Below are 13,840 nucleotides of genomic sequence, written 5' to 3'. Positions count from 1 at the left end.
AAAAACTTAAGTTTTATAGCAGATATGAAGCACATGAATCATCTTTGAGTTCTCTGACATATTGCTAATCCCAGTAATAACTAATAAATTCTGAAAAGGACGTTCTGGCCTCATGCCCAGACTAAACATAACTCCCTCAAATCCTCTTGTCCTATTAATGTTATTCAACACTGACTGATACATGATAAACAAAGAAATCAGAAAAATATCTTTGGCCAGGTGTCTCCTAGATATCACAAAGTCAGGAGGCTTGTAGTTATTTAAGGCTGTTCTCATATTCCTAAACAAAGATTTTGGCTTTTCACTTCAGAGTCATGTTTTCCTGGAGGTTTTGGAGAATTGCACTTAACTTTCAGGAAAACGAAAACCTTTGGATTTAGAAGATAATGTATTTAGATCTCTACTATGCAGGCACTACTTGGAGTCAATGTACTATTGATTTTCTCAGTTGGCCTCCTCGCAGATTAGTGTCCTAAAAATAATGTCTGGACAAATCTAGCAAGGCAGTTCAACTTTCATGTATACATGCTACTTTCATCTTATGGAAAAAGTTTCCCTTGTTAATTAGGGATCAAAACCATCTGTTTTTGAAAGATAAGAAATTATGTTCTTAAATCCTACAAGGACTTATAACATATTCCAAAAATCCATACATCCCTCCCAAAGAACAGGGACAGGGACCCCTCTCAGGGACCATCTCAGGGCAATGGAGGACCCAGGGCCTTTGTTACTCTTAAGTCTCTGCTTTTGTATACTTCTTTCCTCCTGATGACTTTTCATCTGTGGCTATCACAGATTGGTCTCTCTGTGTTCGTCACACTGTCCATGTTCTGTTCCATCAGTACGTTCCAAGCTCATCACATGCACATCCTTCCCAAAACAGGAATTTCAGGCCCCCCTCTTTGGCCTTGTGAGCTGGTGAAATCTTATTTTATGTTATGGAACATAACATGCCCCTGGTTTCTCAGTCTGTGCATGAATTCATTGGCCTTACTGTGTTAGACAGTCTGCTTCTGAAGGCTGAGAAAACTGTGAGAAACACCCAGGTTTTTAGAAATCAGTTAACCCCTGGTGTCCATCCTGAATCATTCTAATATACACACACACCCCTGTAAGCCAATTCCCCAAAAGCAAACCTCTAAACACCATTTTAAAGCCATCGCTTATGTTCTTATATATCTAACTCCATTATCAACTAATTTTTATCTCTCAACCATAGGATACTTTTTTACATTCTCTTGTTTAACATTTCTCAAAAACTTTGATATATGTGAGGCATCAGAAATTAGCCATCCCAGATGAATGTGTACAATTTTAATGTACCTGGAGAGGATTATTAAAGATAAAGAAACAAATTAATATAAAATAGAATAGGTCAAATATTAGGGTGTCCTCGGGAAATATATGCCATTTCCCATATAGCAGAAAAATCAGTTTTACTGGACATTTTAAGAAAGGCTAGGAATTGAAGAAATAAATAGTTTCATAGTTAGTAGGGTTGAAAGGGACCTGAGCAAATCATTAAATCCGACCCCCTGCCATGGCAGGAAAGAGTACTGGGGTCAAACGACCATAGCAAGGTGTTCATCTAGCCTCCTCTTAAACACCCCCAGGGTAGGAGCCAACACCACTTCTCTTGGAAGCTGGTCCCAGACCCTAGCCGCCCTGACTGTGAAGTAGCGCCTCCTGATATCTAGCCTAAATCTATCCTCTGCCAGCTTGTGACCGTTATTCCTAGTCACTTCTGGTAGTGCTTGGAGGAACAGGGACTCCCCCAGTGCCTGCTGGTCGCCCCTGACTAGTTTGTAACAGGCAACTAGATCCCCCTCAGCCTTCTCTTGTGGAGGCTGAACAGGTTCAGGTCCCTCAGCCTCTCCTCGTAGGGCCTGCCCTGCTGCCCCCGATCATGTGAGTGGCCCTCCTCTGGACCCTCTCCATGCTGTCCACATCCCTCTTGAAGTGCGGCGCCCAGAACTGGACGCAGTATTCCAGCTGCAGCCTGACCAGTGCCACATAGAGGGGGAGGATCACCTTCTTGGACCTGCTTGAGATGCATCTGTGGATGCATGACAAGGTGCGGTTGGCCTTCCTGACTGCCTCCCCACACTGCCAGCGCATGTTCTTCTTGGAGTCAATGATGACTCCAAGATCCTTTTCTGCCTCTGCACTGACGAGAAGGGAGTTCCCCAGCCTGTAGGTATGGTGCTGATTGTTCCTCCCCAGGTGCATCACCTTGAACTTGTCGGTGTTGAATCCCATCCTATTCTCATCCGCCCACCCCAGTAACCTGTCTAGGTCTGATTGTAGTCTATTCCTCCCTCCTAGCATGCCCACATCCCCCCAAATCTTGGTGTAATCAGCAAATTTGAACAGGGTGCTTTTTACCCCCTCATCCAAGTCACTGATGAAGATGTTGAACAGTGAGGGCCTGAGGACAGAGTCCTGGGGGACCCCACTGCCCACATCCCTCCAGGTCAAAAATGACCCATCCACTACCACCCTCTGGGTGCAGCCCTCCAGCCAGTTGGTGACCCATTTGACTGTGTAGGTGTCGACACCACAGTCCTCTAGTTTTTTAATGAGAACAGGGTGAGAGACAGTGTCGAAGGCCTTCCAAAAGTCTAGGAAGACTATGTCCACTGCTACCCCTGCATCTAAAGATTTGGTGACCTGGTTGTAGACAGCCACCAGGTTTGTCTGACAGGACCTGCCTCTAATGAACCCGTGTTGGTTGCCCCTAAGCATAATCTCCCCTTCTGGCCCCTCGTGGACATGTGCCAGGATAATTCTCTCAAAGAACTTATCCAGGATCGAGGTAAGACTAACTGGCCTATAGTTTCCCAGGTCCCCTTTCCTCCCCTTTTTGAAGATGGGAACTACATTGGCCCTCTTCCAGTCCTCTGGCACCACACCTGAACACCATGAGTGCTCATAAACCCATGCCAGGGTTCTCGCAATGACCTCAGCTAATTCCCTCAGCACTCTGGGTTGGAGATTTTCTGGACCAGCTGATTTGAATCCATCCAGAAGTTTCCTGACTAGATCCTCCCTGACCCTTGGCCTAGGTGTGCCTCCCTTGGGGTCTAAGGGGGGCCCAGAGAGGGGGTGGCTGTTCCAGTCCCTGCTCAGGAAAATGGAGGAAAAGAAGTCATTAAATAGTGTGACATTGGTGTGACAACCAAATTTCCTAGCATGTCTTGCAGGGGCCTCACGTTACCCAGAACCTTCTTTTTGCCCCCTATGTATTTAAAAAAGGATTTCTTGTTGTCCTTGATCCGGGAAGCTTATCCCTGTTCCATCTCCTCCTTGACATGGCTTATACTAACTTACATATACAGGCCTAAAACAGTAATCACAAAAGCAGTAAAAAAAATAAATACAAACATAATAATTACCACTTATAAAACAGTGGATATCTATATCAAAATAGCAGGGCACTTATTTGCAAAGAGGGGAGAGAAGAAAAAAATTTACTACCTAAAATAAAATGTTAAAGCTTATCCTACATCTTAGCTTACTTATACTTATCTATAGGGAATAGAGAGGGAGAGGAAAAGTCAGAAATGGTTGGGGAAGGGGAGGGAATGCATTTTAAAAGAAAAAAAAAAGAAAAACTGAAGGTTTTGCTACAATATTTTCAACAGATTAACTTGGTTTCAATTAAGTAGATATGCTACTTATTCTAGTTCTTATTACATTTTTCAAATTTGCAGTCATATAATTACTGAACCATAGAAAGTTAAGGTTAGAAGGAATCTCAGGAGGTCATCTAGTCCAAAGCAGAACTATCCCCAACTAGATCATCCCAGCCAAAGCTTTGTCTAGCCGGGTTTTGAAAACCTCCAAGAAAGGAGCTTCTACCACCTCTCTGGGTAACCTGTTCCAGTGTCTTACAACCCTCCTAGTAAGAAGATCCTTCCTAATATCTAACCTAAATTTCCTTTGCAATGACCATTGCTCCTTGTTCTGTCATGTGCCACCACTGAGAACAGTCTAACTCCATCCTCTTTTGAAACCCCCTACAAGTATTGAAGACTGCTATTAAGTCCCTTCTCTGTCTCCTCTTCTCTAGGCTAAATAAGCCCAGTTCCCCCAGTCTTTCCTCATATAACTCATGTCCCTCAGCCCCCTCACCATTTTTGTTGCCCTCCAATGGACTCTTTCCTATTTGTCCACATCCTTTCTGTAGTGGGTGGGGGGGCAGCAAAACTGGACACAGCACTCCAGATGTGGCCTCAACAGTGCTGAATAGAGGGGAATAATCACTTCCCTTGACCTACTGGCAACAATCCTACCAATGCAGCCTAGTATGCCATTAGCCTTCTGGCAACAAGGGCACACTGTTGGCTCATGTTCACCTTATTGTCCACTGTACCCCCCAGGTCCTCTTCTGCAGAGATGCTGGTCAGCCAGTCAGCCCCCAGGCCGTACCAGTACATGGGATTGTTCTGTCCTAAGTGCAGGACTTTGCACTTGTCCTTGTTAAACCTCATGAAATTTCTTTTGGCCCAATCCTCCAATTTGTCTAGGTCACTCTGAATCCTAACCCTACCCTCCAGCATATCCACTACTCCCCTCAGCTTGGTGTCATCTGCAAACTTGCTGAGGGTGCACTCTATGCCATCTTCTGGGTTGTTAATGAAAACATTGAACAAAACTGGCCCCAGGACCAGCCCTTAGGGAATTCCACTGCAATACCTGCTGCCAACTAGATATTGAGCCATTGATTACTACTCTCTGAGCCCGATGCTCCAGCCAGTTTTCTATCCACCTTAAAGTCCAGCCTGTACTTCCTTAGCTTGCCAACGATAATGTTGTGGGACACCGCATCAAAAGCCTTGCTAAAATCAAAGTACACCGTATCTACCAGTCTCCCCGCGTCTACAGATCCAGTCACCTCATCATAGAAGGCAATCAGGTTGGTCAAGTATGACTTGCCCCTGGTGAATCCATGCTGACCGTTCCTAATTACCTTCTTCTTCTCCAAGTGCTTAGAAATGGATTCCTTGAGGCTCCGCTCCACGGTTTTTCCAGAGACTAAGGTGAGGCTGACTGGTCTGTAGTTCCTTTTTCCCTTTTTTAAATATGGGCCTTTTCCAGTAATCTGGGACCTCTCCTGATTGCCATGAGTTTTCAAAGATGATAGCCAGTGTCCCTGCAATCACATCAGCCGACTCTCTCAGCACACTCAAGTGCATCCCATCCAGCCCTATGGACTTGTACACATCCAGCCTTTTTAAATAGTCCCTAACCTGTTCTTTCACCACTGAGGGCTGCTCACCTCCTCCCCAAACTGCTGCCTGGTGCAGTAGTGGGAACTGACCTTGCCTGTGAAGAGTGAGACAAAAAAGGCATTGAGCATTTCAGCCTTTTCTGCCTCCTCTGTCACTGGGTTGCTTTCCCCATTCTGTTAGGAACCCACGCTTTCCCTGATCCTCCTTTTGCTACCAACATACTTGTAGAAACCCTTCTTGTTACCCTTCATGTTCCTTGCTATCTTCAACTCCAATTGCACTTTGGCCTTCCTGATTTCATCCCTGCATGCTCAAGCAGTGCTCTTATATTCTTCCCTAGTTATTTGGCCAAGTTTCCACTTCTTATAAGCTTCCTTTCTGTGATTTTATTTACTGAAGAGGTCCCTGCTAAGCCAGACTGGTTTTCTCCGTACTCGGTAGTCTTCCTGTGCATTGGGATGGTTTGTTCCTGCACTCTTAGTAAGGCTTCTTTAAAGTACAGCCAGATCTCCTGGACTCCTCTCCCCTTCAGACTGGTTTTCCAGGGAGTCATGCCCATGAGTTCCCTGAGTGAGTCAAAGTCCTGCAAGGGTGATCATTTCTCTGAAACACAGTAATAGAGAATCACCAAGTCAAAATCCTTGATGTTTGCCAGGACAGACTGAACTAAGAAAGGTGAAAACTTTGAGAGGGGGCAAAATGAAGTATACAGTCTTGAGGACATAAGCTGTATTCTTGGATATATTTGATTAATGAATCAGTGGCTCAGTATTTTGGATTGTTTATATTTTAATTATACCATTATAATGTATATTGCAGAAGTACCTATAAGTCACAACCAGGCATACGTATGTCTGTGTGCCCCTTCGTATTTAACACACATGTACCTGTGTGTGTGTGTGTGTGTGTGTGTGTGTGTGTGTGTGTGTGTGTGTACACCCTTAGAGACTATTTGTTAATGAAGCAGCTAACTTGTGTTTTGTTCCATTTTGAACTTAAGACTGAAAGACTGGCTTGTGGCTACATGGCAGAGAAGGCCATGAGCAAAGGTACCTGGGTAACACTCCTGCTGTAGAGGCCAGAAACTATCCCCAAGCCAGAGAAGCTGAGACTAGCATGGTGAGACTGGAACCTTACCAGGGGCTGCTGCTAAGGCAGGGATGATACCTGGGAGCTGAGGCCTTAAACAGTGGACTAAAGCTGATGGTATGGCCAGAGAAAAAGGGGACCACAGCTGCAAAAGCCAAAGCCTGCAAGAGCACTCCCTTAAAGGAGAAGCGCTCAAAAGAGAGTACAGGCCCCAGCCTGGCCAAACAGGTAAGACCACCACCAAGGTTACTCCAGGTCTCAGGGACTGTATCCCCCAACAACAAGCAAAATAACATCAATGTCATGACAGGCAAAAGACTGGAGAGGTGAGGACGGGAAAGAATCAGCAAATGGGTCAGACCACAGAGGGGGACCAGGTGCCGGAGTGGCGTCCCCTCCAAAGGCACCGCAATATATACATAAAGACACAATTAGTGTCTGAAATTTCCTCATGCTCCTCCTAGCTCTTGTTGTTATATTCTAGAAACCCTGCACCTAACCTCCCTTAACCTGGCATTTATGAACATGTGGTAAAACACAGTCTCTTCCACCCTCACAAGCTGACAAGGGCAGGCACTACAGGGTAGTGAAGATCATTGTGGACTTGCAAGGGGTGAACTAACTGTGGAGTGCAGCTGTATTGTCTAAACTGCTTTTGGGTAGCTAAAGCCTTAAGAGCAAGCACAAAGTGGCACTTCCAGAGCAGTTTCACTGCTGCATTTCCAGCTTTGGGTTTTGCCAGTAGAGCATGTAGGCAGGTTGTTCTTGAATATACGTCTGCCAAGAAACTTCAGGAGTGCAGCATACATATACTGTCAATCCTGAATAGTTCAAGAGCTACACGGGCATCCAGCATTAATCAGAGTCACAAAGACATATTCACTCTTAGGTAAATAACTGCTGTAAACAACTGCAAATAAATGGGCAGTATTATTGATATACTATTTTATCTGACATGCATTTATTCACAATTGCAAAAAATACCCAGTGTATTCAGGAAAGAGAAAAGAAATATAACCCTGTCGTAATATTTTCTGTGAAGAGCCATAGGTGATAAGCTGAAGAGACAATTGTGATTTAGGAGCCTTGAGCTGAGTACCCCTGCTCAAAGATACACTGGTAATGAGCAGGGAATTCAGAGCAGAAAAGACAGGATCAGGAAAACTGGTTTATTCTAATAAATTAATATGCTGTGAATTGGGTGTGCTGGCTTTTTTAAATTTGGGAGGGGAACCCAACTGCATCAGGACTGTGCTAGTCCTGTAGGCTGGACTGCATAGTAGATGACAGTAGTCTGAGAAACCCCATGTTGCTGATTGAGTGGTTATCTCCATGACCTACACTCAATAACCAGGATGGACTGCAACTCCCCTCTTTTGCCAGCAGTGAGGGAAAAAGGTTTCTCAGGGATTGCTGGAATACCTAGCTCTAAAGTTAAAAAGGATTGCTTATATGACTTTGTTTTGAAATCCTGGCAAGCACTGATGGGACACAGGAGTGGAATGTACAAGAAACACATTTAATGCAGATGAAAAATGGTGCACCTTATTTTACTCCAAGAGCTACATTTGCATAAATGTGGTGTTCCCTTAGTTTTATTTGGAAACCAATATTTTTGTAATGTGCATTGCAATTTACTTATAGAAAGCACCATATGAGACTTAGGTATTGTTAGTGATGTAGAAAAAGTATTTCCTCAGAAACAAAGTGATCATAATGATGCCATTTATGCCAAAGGAATGAAACCCACAGCATATAACATTTCAAGCCGGTGTAAAATTATTCTCTCTCTGGATCTTTGTTACGCAATGCATTACGATCCTGTCCTTTGGCAGGCCCTTTTGTGTCTAGGATGCTGTCAGGCTTTTACTAAGAGTAATTATTAATGGTAGTAATAAGTAGATGTAGAATCCTGATAAAGAAAATGACAGGTTAAGAAAGTAGGTTCTGAGCTCTGTGTTCTTAACATGAGAGAATGCCTTGTAGCTATTAGATTCAACCACTAGAGGTCAGGCACATATATAGGTTAGTTATCTTGAAACTTCACTTCTACTGTAACTTATTTCCTCTCTTCCATGAGTCTTAGTGCTGTACAGTCATGTCTGGAGTGCACTTCTTTTATTTTTGCAAATGTGGAAATGAAATAATACACTTCAACTAATAAGAAACAAAACAAATTTTAGTAAGATGCCAAAACACACTTTAACTGAAAAGATGCATCAGTTTTATATGCCCTGTATTTTCATGGATGAATCTCAGTTGCCTTCATTTGTGGCACTTGTCATGGATCTTTCTAAATACTTGATATACCATATTTCATGGTGTATAAGTCGAGTTTTGAAGCCCAATTTTTACTCTTAAAATTCAACCTCGACTTATACACTGTATCACTGTCCCCTGTGAGTGGTGCCAGGTTTGGTGCTTGACTTATACCAGCCCCTGCATGCCCTCACTGCAGGCTGGTCACCCAGGGGATGGACATGTGCTGCAGCGCCACTCTCAGGGCACAGGACCAGGCTCGGAGCTCACTGGTGAACAGCGTTGCTTGGGCCACACCAGCCGAGCGCCAAGCCTAGCACCACAAAACGGGGGATAGGGCCATGCCATCTGAGCACCAAGCCTGGCCCTGTCTGCTGTGAGCAGCACTGCCAAGCCCAGCCCCATTGTCTGCAAGTGGCTCTGGGCTTAGTGCTTAGCTGGCATGGCTGGGCTTGGCGCTCAGCAGCACCACTCACAGTTTCTGGCCTGGTATTGCTCACAGGGCACAGGGACAGGGACAGGGACAGGGCTGGGCTTGGCAGTGCCACTCACAGCATATGGGGATGGAATTGGCACTCAGCTGATGCAGCCCCATCTCCCTGCAAGCAGCACTAGGCTCAGTGCTTGGCTGGCATGGCCCAGGCAATGCTGCGTGCAGAGGATGGGGCCACACTGGTCAAGCGCCAAGCCCAGCCCCGTCCCAGTAAGGATATGCAGGGGCTGGTAAAAGTCCATTTCATATTTCTGACCCCAAAAGTTAGGTCAACTTATACACTGGATCTACAAAATTCCTAGCTTTTTGGATAAGAAAAATGGGGTCAACTTATATGCCATGTCAACCTATATACCAGTATGCCTTTTCCAACATCTTCTTTAGTTATTACAATTAGAAAAGACCTGGGACTGGTCATTAGCATCTCAAAATGTTTTAAATCAGTGTTTTTCAACCCTTATAGACTTGAGGCACTCATTGGAAAATGGTGGCTCTTAGTTTTCATTCATTGTTTGACTATGGAAAAATAATAGAGTAATTTTTCTTTTACAAAGAACTTAGAAAGACCACAACAGGTCAGAATGTATGTAATGATATGAATTCCTAGTTGAAATCCCTGAGTTTATCTTTTGAGTAATGCTGGTACATCTAACAGCACTAACATTCTGTGACAACCCCTAGTACCCTTGAAAGGATCTCAAGACACCCCAAGGTGCCACATCACCCTGGTTGAGAATCACTGCTTTAGAAGTAAAGCTGTAATCTATAGTCAGGCCCTCAGATACCACTGCATCTGCTCTGAGGAGAATACTCATGATACCCACCTGAAAATTGTCTTTATCTGGCAAGGACTTGCTGGCAGATCATATATTTGAATGAGCTACACAAATACCCTGCAGTAATCTAACCACAATGTAAAATGGATACCCGCACTGATGGATACCACCACTCCCCTAGTTGTTACACAGCATAGAGACTTAGTAGGCCATGTTAGTCTGAAGTCAATTAGAAGCCAGGGTAGATTTGCACCTTATAGACTAATCAAAGTATGTATGTGTGTGCAAGTGCACATGTATTATATATAAAATATAAAAATCAGCACTGCTCCTGACCCCTATCCCTCTTCCTCCTGGCTTGTCTTTTGTATTCTAATTTCTCTCTCCTTATACTCTTTCTGCATGTCCTTTCACAGAATCTGATGAAGTGAGCTTCAGCTCACAGAAGCTTGTGACACATACACACACATACACACACTCATGGTTTGTGTATAATAGGGGTGGACAACTATTTCAGATGGAGAGCCACTTAAGTTTTGGTGAGCTGTTGAGGGCTGCACACATAAAATTAATGGTAAAGATATCATTTTAACAAATTATAGATAAAAATACAAATCATATTCTAAAAATCAAACATGTTATAAAATATTTTAATTTTATTTCAATAAATATTTTTGTCCTAATTTCTGTTTTGTTGAGTAGTGTGTATAGAGGTGACTTCATAATAGCTCAAACTAAAGTCTCTCTCCCTAAGAGAACCAAAACCAGCCAGCAGGACACTCAGCCAAGGGAGGGCAACCCCACCCCCAGCAAAGCCCTAACACTACTTAGCCACCCCCCCACAAATCATAAGTGAGCTCCTGCCTCAGCCTGCACCCCAACATGCTCCTCAAGAGCCACCTGCACCCCAAACCCACCTGTCCTCTACCTCTTCCTGTCCACACGTGCCTCCACAAAGCCTGGGGAAGCCCAGCAGCCCCCTCCAGCCTGCCCCAGCTACTCACCAGGGTCATACAGGCAGTGCTCACCTGTATCTACTTTCCCCCAGGAGGAGCCCCAGCTCCAGGGAGTTAGGAACAGCCTCATCTGAGTAGATGGGATAAGAGCCATGCTGGTTGTAGCTGGGAGGCAGCAGGTGGCTGAGCTGGCTTGCAGTGCTGCGCTAGGCAAGGTGGGAGGTGGGGCTGGGGCCACGATTGGAGCTTCACCTGCCAGGAGGCACCAGGAAGCTCTGCCACCTCCGGGTACAAGTGCGGAGTACCCACCACATGGTCCTAGTGCCCAGGGCAGCTCCTTCCAGCTCCAAGCCACAGGCAGGCAGGGTGCTGCCAGCCCAGCCAGGGTGCTGTTCACCCAGGGCCTGCCACATGGAGCCAGGTGGGCAGGTACAGCTGCTTATACCAGTGTCCCCCTGCAGTGCCAAAAGAAGCTGTAGCCACTAGGGCCCAATTGTGGCTCACCCAGGGCTTGCCACATGGTGCCAGGCAGGCAGGCAAGGCTGTTTCCACTCAGTGTCGCCTGTGGTGCCAGCAGAGACTGGAGCCAGAGCTGCCACCTGTACCACCCACCCATGCCACCCAACTGAGGGCCATACAGAATCAATTGGCAAGCCAGATACAGCCTGTGGGCTATATTTTGCCCACCCCTAGCACGTAAGGTACAGATCTCTCCTACCTGATACATACCATCCCACACTGGAACCTTTAGAAAGGATTATCAAACAATTACAGCCTATAATTAAAGAAGATCAGACTTGAGGGATATATTCAGAATTCCCCCTAGTCCCAGCTTTTAATCAACTCCCAAACCTAGCCCAACTTATCATCAGAAGAAACTCCCCTCCAATCAACAGAAAACAAATTGGAAACAACCCTTGCTTAATGAATGTAGAACCTGTCAAGACTTCTCCAGGGCCATGTCAGTCAATACCCCACCTCAAGTAAACTATCAGAATCCACTCTTGTATATCACAGAATGCGGTATCTCTCAACCAGTGTACCAAATGTCCTCATAGAAACTATGTGGGTGAAACTAGATGGGAACTACTGACCAAAATGAACTCTCACAGAAAAATATAAATGACAGAGACACCCAAGCATTAGAAGGAGAGTATTTTTCACAAAACAATCACTTCCTCACAAAACTTGTGTTCCAAGGGAATTTACAAGACACCTTCAGAAGACAGGCCTATGAACAGAAATTCATAATCCTAATGAACAGCAAAAATCTGGATTTAATACAGACAGTGACTTTATTGGTCATTACAACCTCCTGGGCACGTCTACATGAGATGCTTTACTGTGCAGTAACATAGTTTCCTACAGGATGTGCATCTACAAATCTGTGTATCCTTATCTCCCAGCATGGGAAACAGACTGTGGGGCTTGTTCCCCACTCAGCTCCGTGAATGCAGAGCTGATCAGGGAACAGGCTCCCAGCCTGCTCCCCACCCGCCACCCAGCAGCTGTGCACTCACAGAGCAGAGCCAGGAACAGACTCCCCAGCCTCTACCCCATAATCATGGAGCGGGGGCTGGGAACCGCCCTGGTCAGGGCCCAGCCCCATGTCCCAATTGGGTGATAGAGGCATGGGGCTTGGAAAGAGCTGCAGGGATGGGGTAGGTCCCAGCCCCCTGCCTTCATCTGCCAGTGGGGCAGCTAGCAGTGAGCTAGCTGCTAGCTGCCCCACTAGTGGATCAGAGTAGGGGGCTGGGACCTGCCTTTCCCCTGCAGCTCTTTCCAAGTTCCCTGCCCCTGATCCAGGAGATGGTGCCTGGAGCTCCCGGCTGCCGGGGCAGGATGTGATGTCCCAGCCCCAGCCCCAGCCCCAGCTACAATCAGGAGGCAGCAGTTTCCTAGCAGGATGCTCCCTGCCAGCCCAGGGGTTAGTGCTCAGGGGGAGCCTAGAGGTCCCTCTGGTGGCAGCAGGGGCCCATTGCAGAGCCCCAGGAAGCAGGAGCAGTTTGCTGCCGTTAGCAGTAAATCTGTTCCCACTTCCCTGCATGTTTAGATGCCTGCCTGGAAGCATTTACTCACAAGTAGTTTACTCAGGAGTAAACTGATCTCAGATCAAATGCATATGTAGACACACTCACTACTACTAATTTCCTTGCATTTCACAGGTAATAACTACCTCCTCCCTTCTCTCTCTGGTCTTTCTGATCCCAAGTTCCAAGGAAGATCCGAGGTCAGGGTCAAGGAAGCCAAGCCAAAGTAAAATGCTGGTGTAACCAGAGAGAGCAGAGCCAGAGCTGAGGTTCAGGGAAGATCCAAGATCAGGGTCAGGGAAAGCCAAAGCAGGAGCCAGGAGAACCAGAGAGCAATGAACATGAGGCTTGCCAGAACAGAGTGAGACTGTGTGAAGGCATGTGTGCTGCCTGAGACTGCAGGTGTGTTTGGAAGGGGTGAGTGATGCTTGCAGCAGCCAACCCAGTTGCAGACAATTAAGGCAACCTCATTCTCCTCAAGGAATCCATTTCTAAGAACCTGGAGAAGGTGATTAGGAGCTGTCAGCATGAATTCACCAAGGGTAAGTCATGCCTGACCAACCTAAATGTCTTCTGCATTGAGATGACTGGCTCTTTGGATGTGAGAAGATCTTGACTTTAACAAGGTTTTTGATACAGTCTTCTACAACATTCTTGCAAGCAAGTTAAGGAAGCACGTGTTGGATGAATGATGGATAGAAAACTGGCTGGATCATTGGGCTCAGAGGATAGTAGTCAATAGCCTGATGTCTAGTCGCCATTTGGTATCAAGTGGAGTGCCTCAGGGGTCAGTCCTGGGGCCAGTTTTGTTCAATATCTTCATCAATAAGCTGGTAGATGGGATGGAATCCACCCTCAGTGAGTTTGCAGATGACACCAAGCTGGGGAGAGTAGTAGATATGCTAGAGGGTAGGGCTAGGATTCAGAGAGACCTAGACAAACTGGAGGATTGGGCCAAAAGAAATCTCATGAGGTTGGACAAGGACAAGTGCAAAGTCCTGCA

This window comes from Crocodylus siamensis, chromosome 1 (genome assembly GCF_052110815.1).
Source record: "Crocodylus siamensis isolate JL-2025a chromosome 1, ASM5211081v1, whole genome shotgun sequence".
Taxonomy (NCBI): Eukaryota; Metazoa; Chordata; order Crocodylia; family Crocodylidae; genus Crocodylus; species Crocodylus siamensis.
This window is presented reverse-complemented; position numbering follows the sequence as displayed.